The sequence below is a fragment of the Trichosurus vulpecula genome, chromosome 2 (genome assembly GCF_011100635.1).
Source record: "Trichosurus vulpecula isolate mTriVul1 chromosome 2, mTriVul1.pri, whole genome shotgun sequence".
Lineage (NCBI taxonomy): Eukaryota > Metazoa > Chordata > Mammalia > Diprotodontia > Phalangeridae > Trichosurus > Trichosurus vulpecula.
Window position 1 is genome coordinate 7,358,014 of NC_050574.1, and position 13,284 is coordinate 7,371,297.

A 13,284-nucleotide genomic window follows, 5' to 3' on the forward strand; every position below is an offset into this window, starting at 1 on the left:
ATAAAATTCTCTGGTCTCAAATATACAAAATTTACAAAGATCTTTGTAAAATCTATGAGAATTTGAGTCATTCTCTAATTGAGAAATGGTCAGAGTATATGGACAGGTAGTTTTCCAGTGTAGAAATCCAAACAATTCACAGTCATGAAAAAAATAATCTAATGCTTTATTGAGTAGAGAATTGCAAATTAAAGCAATCTTGAGATATCATTTTACATTTATCAGATTGGTTAAAATGCTTGAAAGGGAATGAGACAAATGTTGGAGGGGATGTGGACAAATTGAGATACTAATTCATTGTTGGTGGAATTGTGAACTAATCCACCCATTTTAGAGAGCAGTCGGGAATTATGCCCATAGATTTACTAAACTGCCAATACCTCTTCACTCAGCTATACCAGCAGTAGGTGTATATCCAAGGATGATTAGGGGAAAAGGCAAAAAACCTATGTATTCTAAAGTATTTATGGCAGCTCTTTTTATGGTGGCAAAAAACTGGATACCCTTCAATTAAGAAATGACTGAACAAGTTGGGATCCATGATTATGATGAAGTGCTGCTGAGAATGATGGGATTGATGATATTAGAAAAAAACATGGATAAGCTTGCACAAAATAATGAGGAGGGTAAGGAGCAGCACCAAGACAATGTTGTATTCAGTAACAGCAATTTTTTTTTATTTCTGTGGATTTCTTTATTTTTGGAAGGGTGAAGGCAGGGCAAGGTCACACAGCTAGTGAGTGTGTCAAGTGAGTAAGGGCAAATTGGAACTCAGGTCCTCCTGACTCCAGGGCTGACGCTCTACTCACTCCTCCACCTAGCTGCCCCAGCAGAATATTTTTAACCACAAAGTTGAGTTGAATAAGCCATTTTGACTATTATAAACACCCTAAAATAGAAAGGATATATGAGGGAAGATGCTTTCAGGCTCTAGAGGAACAGCCAATAAATAGAAGTATTACCTGCTTGAAATGAATGAGAAATTATTGATTCGTTATTGATTTACTACTTCATGTGGAATCATTTTTTTTATTATACTGTGTTACGGAAATGCTTATTTTATTCCATGACATAAAAATAAAATAGAGAAAATATAAAGGAAACTACCGATAATATTAGAAAGCTCTCTGGAACTAGCTCAGAGATAGACAGATAGATGAGCAGAACAGAATAACTTTGTGTTTGGAAAATGTTTACAAGTTTTTATGATAAGCATCCTTGATTTGGTGGAAATTGTGGGGAAAGTTGGGAAGTAGTATATCAGAAATTGGACAGAGACTAATATCCTCCATTTACCAAAATATGGTCCAAATATATATGTGACCAAGATAAAAAGGAGACATCATGGGAAATTAAAAGAGCATGATGGAACATATTGCCAATCAGACTTATGCAGAGGTGAATAATTTATGCATGAAGAAAAGATAGCACTTAACCCCAATTGCCCTGCCAAAAAAACAAAAAAGTGCTAATTAAAACTGCCTTGAGATATCATGTTATACCTGTCAGGCTACAATGATAGAAGGGGAAAGGGACAAATGTTGGAGTAGATGTGGAAAATCTGAAACACTAATTCACTGTTGGTGGAGCTGTGACCTCATCCGTCAGGTTTGCAGAATAACCTGTATTATGCCCAAATAATTAAATTGTGCCTACCCCTTGATCCTGTCGTACTATTCTTAGGTCTGCTTTGCAAGATGATTAAGGAAAACAGAAAAAAAAATATTTTAAAATACTTATAGTAGATGTCTTTTTGGTAGCAATGATTGTAACTTGTGGGGATGCCCATGAATTGGTGAATGGCTTGAGAGGGATTGAGTGCAACCTGAGGTAAATGGTCAGTAGCTCCAGCAGGGGTTGAGAATGGTCTCCTGAGAATACTGTGGAAGTGTTCAGCCCAGCTCTCCAGGATCATGTCCTTATCAGTAATCAATGTGGTTCTATTAGCACTGAGATGCCCCCTAGGTGGATAGGTCTTTGTCTCATAAATAGCTTTCAGGGGCTGGGGCATCTCCAGTTGTTCAGATCTGTATCTGGCCACTGGACCCAGAGGGCTTTGAAGGAGAAAATTGTGCTGCTGACTTGGCATAGCCTTCCCTCACTTATATCCAGTTCGGTTGTAAGTCATGGCATCATCTTCCTGAAGTCCTGTTCCTCTTTGAGAATGAAGGAGAAACCACACAGCCTCCAGGGCATCATAAAATGCTTTGGATTTGTTGGAATTAAATATGGTTTTCTTCAGGGTAGATGAGGTAACCTACTAGTCCCCCTGTTGAGTTTTCATTTTTAATTTAGTACCTTCTGGATTTCCCCATGATTTTCGTTGAAACCAGTTTAGATATGTATGAGTGTTCTGCCCCAGATGAGTTAATATGATACTGTACAAGAAATCTTTAAAATGTGGCCACTCCTTTCCTGCTGGAATATTGAAAACCCTGTTTGGGCTCAGCATTCTCTCCATGTTAGCAACAAATTGCTCTCCCATGGAGTCACTCTTAGCTGTTGACATTAATTCTTCTGGTCACTTGACTTTGGGCTGCTGCTTTCGTTTAAATATGAATGTTTAGTCTCTGATGGGTCCAGCACTGTGGCCCACATCTCCTTTGTCACTCTCACGTCCAGTCTGTCTCTTCCCCGTACAGTCTATTTAATGCCAGTGTTTGCTCCAAGAGTACATCCGTGAAGTTTTATTGCCTTTAGAATGGTGATGAGAAGGTCATGAGCTGCATAAATCTTCAGTACCATTGCTATTACATATTTTGATGTGTGTATATCATTTTCTGTCTATATGTTTGATTGTTTTCTTCAGGTGGAGGGACCAAGTGTGAAGCTAATGAAATAACTTGGAAGCTGGGAATTTTTGTGGAACAACATGACTTGAAAAGATTTTTGAGTGATGCTCTCTGGGACTTCAGTGTGAGAGAAATCTGCGACTTCATTATGAAGATAAATAAAAACCCAAAGAGTGACTGTGACTTGGATGAAATTGGAAAGAGATTCAGACAGGCTTAATCCTAAATCAGTATAAGAAAATGACCTCAGAGAATGACTATCCTCCAGACATTGAATATAGGAAATGCTTTACTGATCATGTAAAATTTTTTCAGTCCATGGAGAAGGCTCATGGAATGCAAATGTGTCCAGGTAATCAGTGGGAGATGGCTGTGAGCTGCAGTTCAGATATCAAGAAACATCAGAAAAGTGATACTGGAGAAATGCTTTGTGTAAGTAAGAAACGTGAGAAGGCCTTGATTCAGAATGCTGAGCACATTACTCATCTGCAAATTCCCATTAGAAAGGAGCCTGATGAATATAACAAGTGGGATGCTCAGAGAATCCACAATGGAGAGAAAGTTATTGAGTGTCATCAGTGTGGAAAAACTTTCACACAGAAATCCAGTCTCACTACGCATCAGAGGGTCCACACTGGAGAGAAGCCTTATGAATGTAATTAGTGTGGAAAAGCTTTCACAGAGAGGGCCAGTCTTACTGCACATCAGAGAGACCACCGTAGAGAGAAACCTTATAAATGTAATCAGTGTGGAAAGAGTTTCACACACAGCGGCAGTTTTGCTAGACATCAGAGAATCCACACTGGAGAGAAACCCTATGAATGCAATGAATGTGGAAAGACTTTCAAAAACAGCTACAATTTTGGTAGACATCAGAAACTCCATGGTTGAGAGAAGCCTTACGGATTTAATCAATGTGGAAAGGGCTGTCCTTCATCCTTGCTTTACATCAGATAATTCACACTGGGGAGAATCCTAGGAACTTCATTCCTCATATGTGAGTGCAGGACATATTTACTGTGTTCATGTGTCAGTAATCCTTTGCAGTATTAGTTCAAATTCATGCAGTATTCAGAAACTTTTCCTACATTCGGTTGTGCTGACAAAATTCAGCACATGCACATGTGTTCTCACTTATATCCAAATAAGTTTTTGAAAGGTTTTAAAATTCCAGACTTGGTCTGGTCTGTAGGTAGGCCACAGGAAGGGGCAGTACATTTGGTGGGCTTCAAAGGACAGCTTGCCAATAGGAATTAAAAATCTTTCATTTATTGAATAAGTAGAAGGGAACAACTGGCACAGGAAATGATGGAGAGGAAAACTGGTGGAATGTTGGAGAAGGAGGACAATCAGCACAAACAGTACATTCTGGAGTCTTACATGAATACAGTGAGCACTAGTTTACACCCAGTGAATAACTGGTTCAAAAATGTAACTTTCTTATGTGCTAATTATTAAAATAATATAATTTAATCATTTTATAAATGATGGCAGGTTATTATCATCACTCCTTATTTAAAGTTTAACCCATAAGTTTCCTTACTTTGGTTAGCAGGGTCCTAGTGCCTTTGATTGCAGCCTTACAAAGTCACTGAACACTGTCAGCAGGGCTGGGGAGATCTGTTCACAGGTTAAGTCAGCAGTCCAAAGGAACCTCACAGACAAAGATTTCTTCAGAGGATTTTGCTATGCTTTTCTCCCCACAGTTAGTCACTTGCTGTTATCATTAGTTTCTGCATTAAAATAAAATATCCTTCATTATTTTTCAAATATTTTGTCTCATTCTATAATAGATACATTTAAGGTCTAACAGCCTCCAGATCAAAGGTAACCTGCCTTAACAGCTTTTTTTCAATTACAAGAGAAGAGAAAAACAGTTCACTAGAATGCATTTTTGGTTATAATTCTTTACAACTGGACTGTTATGTAAGTAAGTTCAATGTGAAGGTGAATATAGAGCGTACATTGGATTTCATGCCGTCTTGGGGGGAGGAGGTAGGAGAGGGAAGGAGAAAAATTGCAGAACCCAAAAACCTATGGAAGTGAATGTTGTAAACTAAAGCTAAAAATAAAAATAAAAGCTGTTACAGGGAAGATCAGCCATCCTATCTCCCTTGACATTTTAGTAATCATATATGATGGCATCAAAAACCCAAAAAACCAGTCAGTGAAAGAAATAGCAGTAGTTCATTTCTACAGGATTTAACACAAGCCTGGCTTTTCTCCCAAAGCATTTCAGAGAGCTGTGAGGTCTTCCACCCAGCTTGCATTTGCCTCCCCCTGCCTCTAGGTGACATGCCACCTCCCCTCTCTCTCTCAAGGGTTTAAACTTGCCCCTTGTGGTTTGTCCTTTGTTCTAGAAGAGGACTGTGGTATCAGGGAGGTGATGCCATGACATGCAAGTCTATTAGATTTAAGTGAGGCAGGGCTGTGCCAAATCACCAGCCTCCCTTTCTCCTCCTGAGTCATCTGGGTCCAGTGGTGAGATGTAGATCAGGAGAAGTGAAGATGGCCCAGGATGCATTGGGGACTTTCGCCATTTCAAGCTAAGGCCTTTTGCAAGTCTCTTGTTTGACTAAGGCAAGGCACATTCAGTGATTCAAAGCTTAATAAGAATTGAGGCAGAGAATGGCCTCTTTACCTAGCAAAAATTAAAAATAGAAACAAAACAAAACAGTGTTCTGGATGGGAAGACCCTCAGGATTTCTGGTCAAGACATACAGTTGCTATTTACATTTTTTTAAGTGGGTATTAATATCATAGAAGAAAACTTCATGAGCCCAGAAGGGGATTGAAGACATGGGAGATGCCTGAGTATGCTTTAAATGCCAGTACCCTTTTAAGTTGGCCTGGCTTTTAACAATAAATGATTGTACTGTACTTGGACCTTCAGATCAGTTTTATCAGTGTCGTAATGAAAACCCTACATATAATATTTTAGCCTTTTATAACTACTGCTACATTTATTTTCCTGATTATTACTATTTCAATTTTATAGCTGAGGAAATAGTTCTCCATACTTCCAACTAGCTTTAGTTGCAAATCTAGTCACCCTGGAGGATGATATTGCTTCCCTCATTGTTGATAAATGCTCCAGAATGTGTAAAGCTGGCTTTCCAAGGGGTGGTGCCCTTTGGGTTGTCTTCCCTTCCATTATTGGGCTCCCCAGATATCAGGTTATGATGGTGGGTATGGGCAAGAAAGACAGCTCTATGAGGGATAAGGCCTAGATAGAGCAAGAGTGATATTCTTACCCTGAAGTACCCCATTAAACATGGAATTTTTAATCCATACTTCTTTCTCAGGATGTGGACAGCATTTTCCATCAGGAGTCTTTTGGAATTGTCTTGGATCTTTGCATTGCTGAGAACAGCTAAGTCTAACAAAGCAGGTTATTGTGTGATGTTGCATTACTGTGTACAGTGTTCTCCTGGTTCTGCTCACTTCATTCAGCATCAGTTCATGCAAGTCCTTCCAGGTTGTTCTGAAATCTGCCTGCTCATCATTCTTTATGGAACAGTAGTATTCCATTACATTCATATACCCCAACTTCTCCATTCCTCAATCCATGAGCATTCCTTCAAAATTGCAGGCACCCTCCTGGGCCTTAACTTGCAATGGGGAGTGGTGGGCAAAGAGAGCCTCAATGGTTGAAACAGTTACTGATCTTGAGTGTGGGGTACTGAGGTAAGGGTAGGTTTTGATCTTGCTTCCTTCGGTGATTTGGAGGGAGAGTAAGTTTGGGGATGAAAATGAAACCAAAAAAAGGCTTCATTTACATACGTGTACATGTGTATGTACATCATCGTGTGTTACAATACATACACATATATACACACACAATTATATATGTGATGTGGTTTAGGGTTGCTTGGAAGCCCAACAACACAGTTTGGGGTTTGTGGGAACCCTGAAATGTCAATGTATAAGGTGAGTCTGCCTGGAAAGAATTCAAGCACTTCTTTCAATCCAGGTGGCAGGTTTATCATAATGCCAAAAGAAGAGAGCTGGATTCCCAGTGAATCTGCCCCTAAATGGAGATTGAAGATTGATATTTAAGACAAAAAAGAAATAGTGAAAAAACTTGGATGGGATTAAGGGTAGTAAATAGCCTGGGGTGGCCCAGGTGTAACAGGGGTTTGGGGTGGGTAAGAGAGCCACAGTGAAAGGCCTACTGAGCACCTAGGTGGGCTGGACTGGGCTAGATGCCTGGGGCAAGATATCACGGACTTGGGTGAGTGGGAAAATTCAGGGTGCCATCCCATCACCTGATCATTCTTCCCCCAATCAAATGGGACCCAAAACCTTTTGGCTTAAGTGTCTTGGCTTCTGAAACTGCCTCCTAGTGGCAAGAGCCATAGAGCTATCACTACTTTGAGGGGGTCCCAGGGAGGAGGTTCACTGGGACAAAACACAGGCTGCATCCAGGGGAAGATGTGCAGAGGTGGGGCATGGGGGTGGGGGCGGCACATGGGCAGGTACCCACTGTTTGCTACCAACTGTAGGTGAATGGCCTCTGAGAAGCTAGTTCAATAATAGGGCTCAAATATAGGGTGAAGTAAAAGTGATGTCAGAATGAAGGAAAACAACGCAAGAGCCCACAGGAATCATTCCCATTTGACAGACAGGATTATCTGATCTTGTTGCTTCCCCAAACTTCCACTCTGCTTCCAGTTCCATTAGTAGGATCAAATGCTATTAGGAAGTAACAACCATTTTGCAGGTAGAGGTTTTCCACCCCTGGCCAGAGGCTGACTCCAATTCTAACAAAAGACTTGGGAGGATACCTAAGTAATGGCTAGGTCAAGTACCAATTTTTCTGTAGGTTAGCTCCCTCTAACCAAATTGATTGCACTGAAATTCTCTTCCCCAAACCAAACTGAAGATGTTTCTGATTTAATTTGTTAAACCTGAAAGTTTGGTTGAAGGAGACAAACAAGCTAGGTGATGGAAAAATCCATGTCGTTTATTATTTTCCCTTAAAGCATAGCTAAGCTAGCTTACTTGTACATACAAGGAGTCAGAGCACAGGCTCTGGCTGCTGAACAAAGGAATGAGAAAACATATACGTTATTTTTAGCAGACTCAACAAGCCTGCGTTACCTCACTTTTATGATCCCCATGTACGTTTAACCATGATACAAGAAGAGGATTTTCCTCAATGGAATAGATTTGTAAATCCAATAAGATAAGAGTGTTGACAAGAGTCAGTTGAAGTATATACCCGTAGGATATTAAGTGAGGTAGTCTCTCAGTATTAGGGTTTCATCGCTTAATGGTTAACAGAGGAAAGAATGTTCTTAGGTCAGCCAGACCTGGTGTTGTTGACAGAAAAAAGATATTCTCTGAGCAAACTTGATAGAACAAAGATGCCCAGGTCTAGCTGATCATTAATTCAAGCCCTGGCCCTTGATTGAGATTACAAAAGTGATATAAATGGTATAAAATGTTCCACATTTCCTCCTTTTCGTCAAAGGCAAACTGGAAGTTTCGCCTATACACCAATTAAGGCATGGAAAAACCTCTATCTTCCTCAGGGGTAAAGTTCTAAGAATCCTTATCTAGGTGGATTCAGGTTTTTTTTTTCTCTTTCTGTGGTTAGACATCCCCAGAGATGAGCAGTAATTGTAAACTACTTGTAAACAAGCAGGGGGGAGCAAGTTGCAAGGGGCAATAAGGCAAAGACACCAAAAGTACAGGTGAACAGTCTTGGGAATGCAAGGGACTCAGAAAGGGAGCTGTCCTTCGTACAGGTTCTGGTCCAGAGTTTCGGGAGGGGCTGCCTGCGTCTGATGCTGTCCCCTTCAGGCTCTTTGAAACTGGAGGGCAAGGTCTTCTATGGGCTCAGATGTCCACTCGGGAGCAGGGGCAGTCCTCAGATGTGACAGAAGGATCAAGGAGTCCACATCAACACGTTGGCAGCTGTAGAAGTAGTCAGAGCTGACAGAAGCTCCCAGAACACAAATGATTTGATAATTGAGAGAAAAACAGCACAACATAGGTCCCAGCCACACAGGGCTAAGTTCAAGCAGTGCAACAAATGGTTCAGTATCCCAGCCACACAGAGTTGAGTTTAAACAAATACAATAAAGTTATTCTCATAATTCACAAAACTGCACAATTACATTGAGTCAGGTACAGACCAAACCACTTAGATGGCTCACAATAGGCTGGTATTGAGAGGGGGAAATTTGCATGTCACATGTTTTACATTTACATATTAGATAACCAAGAAAACTTAAACATGAACCATACAAAGTAATGTAATCATTATTAACAATGTTGAACATCATAAACGTTAGTCATGTCATGTCTCTTTGATGGCACTTACAAAATAAACCACAAGCCATTCTTAACAAAGCTTAAAATGTTTCTAATTTAATTCCAGCAATTAATTGCACAATTTGTATACGAAGTAACTTTAAATCACAGTTACATATTCAAAGTAGTTTTAATCAGCATTCCTATAATAAATAATGATTTTAACAATTTTCTTGTATGATTTTAATTTATTCATCAGAAACTGCCTGTTCCTAGCTTTTGACCATTTAGGGTTGGAGAATGACACATATTCTTTTAGATTTGACCAAGTTCTTTATGTATTTGAGATGTGAGACCTTAACGTGAGAAACTGTCGAGAATTTTCTCTCCAATTTTCTGCTTTCCTTCTGATCTTGTTTGCATTACTTTTATTTGTACAAAAGTTTTGTAACTTAATGTAATTGAAAAATCATTCCTTTTGCACCTCACCATGCCATCTTTTGCTTATGTATAAACTGTTCACCTCTCCATAAGTCTGACTGGTAATATGTTCCATCAAGTTCTTTGAATTTCCTATGATGTCTCCTTTATATCTAGGTCATGTGTTCATTTGGACCTTATTTTGGTGAATGGAGTATATTAGTCTCTGTCCAATTTCTGATATACTGCTTTCCAGCTTTCCCCACAATTTTCACCAAATCAGAAATTCTTATCACAAAAACTCATCAACATTTTTCAAACACAAAGTTACTCTGTTCTACTCATCTACCTTTCTATCTATTACTCAGCACCAGATAGCTTTTTTTATTACTATCATTAGGGTTTTTTTATTTCTGTATTTTACTTTTAATTCATGGAATAAAATAAGCATTGCCATAACGTGCTATAATAACAAAAATTACACATGGAATGGCAAATCAATCAGGACTCAACAATTTCCCATTCATTTTAAACAAGGAAAGGTTATCATGTAAATTTCTTTTTTTTCCCTTCCCCTAGAGATGGCTACCGTCAGATACAAAGGTCTGTGTGTGTGTGTGTGTGTGTGTGTGTGTGTGTGTGTGGAATCATTCCAAACATACTTCTATTTTTCCATTCTTTCTCTAGAGCCTGAAAGCATCTTCCCTCATATGTCCTTTCTATTTTTGGGTCTTTCTAATAGTCAAAATGGGTTATTCAACTCAAAGTTGTTGTTAAAAATATTTTTCTGATACTGTATATCACATTTTCTTTGTACTGCTCCTTTCCCTCTTCATTATTTTCTGCATATCTATACATGTTTTTTGATTTTCTAAAATCATCAAGGTCATCATTGCTTATAGCACTGCAGTACTTCATCATAATCATGGATCCCAACTTGTTCAGTCATTTCTTAATTGAAGGAGATCCAGTTCTTTGCCACCATAAAAAGAGCTGCTATAAATATTTTAGGATATATAGCTTCTTTTCCTTTTTCCCTAATCATCTTTGGATATACAATGACTGGTGGCATTGCTTAGTCAAAGGGTATTGGCAGGTTAATAACTCTTTGGGCATAACTCCAGATTGCTCTCCAAAATGGGTGGATCAGTTCACAATTCCACCAACAATGAATTGGTATCTCAATTTTTCCACATCCTTTACAACATTTGTCTTATTCCCTTTCAATAATTTTAACCAGATAGTTATAAAATGATATCAAAACTGTTTTAATTAGCATTTCTCTACTCAATAATGCTTTAGAGTATTTTGTCATATGACAATAAATTGTTTGGATTTCGCCTTTGGAAAACTGCCTGTCCATACCCTTTGACCATTTCTCAATTGGAGAATGAATCCATATTCTTATACATTTTACAAAGATCTTTGCATATTTTGTATATTTCAGACATGAGAACTTTATCTGAGAAATTGGAAAGAAAATCAGCACCACCCGCCTCGATTTTGTACTTTCCTTCTGATCTTGGGAACATTGCTTTTATTTGTAAAAAAATTTTTTCATTTAATGTAATCAAAATTATCCACATCACACCACATTCTCTTCCATGTCTCTTGTTTATTCATAAATTGCTCACCTGTCCAAAAGTCTAATAAGTACCATGTTCTATGATATTCATATTTTCTTCTAGTATCTCTCCTTAGATATAACTTCTTTTTGACCTTATCTTTATAAACTGTAAAGTGCTGTTCTATGCTCAATTTCTGCCACATTTCTTTCCAGGTGTCCCAACAATTTTCCCAAATAATGAATTCTTATCCCAAGATCTTAAGTCTTTACACTTCTTAAATAGATGGTCACTATTTATTTGCTGCTGTAAATTGTACGTCTACTCTGTTCCACTGATCTCCTTTTCTATTTCTTAGACAACACCAAACAGGTTGGATAATTACTACATTATAATACAGTTTAAGACGAGATTCCACAAGACCTCTTTCCTTATGTTTCATTAGTTCCTTTCATATTCTTGACATTTTGTTCTTCCAAATAAATCTTATCATTTTTGTTCTAATTCAAGAAAATACGATTTGGTAAGTTCGTTGGGATAGCATTCAAGGTGGAAATAAGTTTAGATAATATTGTCATTCTTGTTGTATTGACCCTGCCTACCCATGAACAAATCATATCTCTCCAATTATTTAAATCTGCTCTGATTTGTATAGAATATATATGTTTTTAATTTCCATTCATGAAGTTACTGGGTTTCTTCTGGCAGGTGTACGCTGAGGAATGTATTCTGTCTAGAGCATGGGTGGGGAACCTGTGGCATCCAGGCCACATTTGGCCTTCTAAGACTTTGGGTACTGCTTTTGATTGAGTCCAAGTTTTACATTACAAATCTTTTTATAAAAGGGATTTGTTATGTGATGTTTGGATTCAGTGAAAGGGTTACACTTGAGGACCCAGCTCTAGGGTCACATGTGGTCTCAAGGCCATGTGTTCCCCATACCTTGTCTCAAATACAGTACCTCTTAGTATCTCTTCTTGCAGGGTTTTCTTGGTGATATATGGCAGGGCTGTCCAACCTTAGGTTTTTATTGAAACAACAGACAATATGTTTTGATTTGCCATTTTAGTGAGAACTCTGTTGTGGCTTGGCTTCCTTTACTAAAGCATTTATGTAAATTTCTCTGCTGGTATGGGGCCGCATAAATCACACTGTGGGCCACATGTGGCCTGTGGGCCACTTTTTGGACAGCCCTGATATATAGGAATACTGATGATTTATGTGAGTTTACATTATATCCTGCTACTTTGCTTAAAAAAATTGTTTCAACAAACTTTTTAGTTGAGTCTTGGGATTTTCCATGGATATCAACATTTTATCTGCATTTTCCTTGTCTGATTGATTCTATTCCTCTTTCTTCGCTTATTGCTATTCTAGGTTTTCCAGTAAAACATTGAATAATATTGGTGACAATGGTAATTGTTGGCTAAGAAACAGAGTGGTGGATCAGTGGAATAGGTCAGGTACACAAGACTCAGTAGTCAATAACTATAGCAATCTCCACTTTAATAAACCCAAAGAATCCACCTTCTGTGCTAAGAATGCACTATTTCACAAATGCCGCTGGGAAAATCGGAAAATGGTATGGCAGAAACTGGGTGTAGATTAATAATGTTACACCATATACCAAGATAAGTAAAAATTGGTTCATAATTTAGAAATAAAGGCTGATACTATAAGCTTTTTGTGAAAGCAAGGAATAGTTTACCTGTCAGATTTATGGTCAAGGAAAGAATCCATGACCCAACTAGACATAGAGAGCATTACAAAATGCAAAATGAATCATTTTGATTATGTTACATTGGAAAGTTTTTGTATAAACCAAGTCAATGCAACAAAGAATAGGAGGGAAACAGAAAATTGGGAGAAGCTATTTACTACTAGTATCTCTGATAAAGGCCTCCTATCTAAAATATACAGGGAACTGAACCAAATGTATAGGAGTACAAGTCATTGCCTAATGGAGAAATGGTCCAAGGATATGAACAGGCAGTTTGCAGAGGAAGAAATGAAACATATCTATAGGCATATGAAAAAATGCTCTAAATCACTATTGATTAGAGAAATTCAAATCAAAACAACTCTTAGGTACCACATCTCTCCTGTCAGATTGCCTAACATGACAAAACAGGAAAACGATAAATGCTAGAGAGGATGTGGGAAAATTGGAACACTGCTACATTATTTGTGGAGTTGTCAATTGATCCCGCCATTCTGGAGAGCAATTTGGAACTATGCCCAAAGGG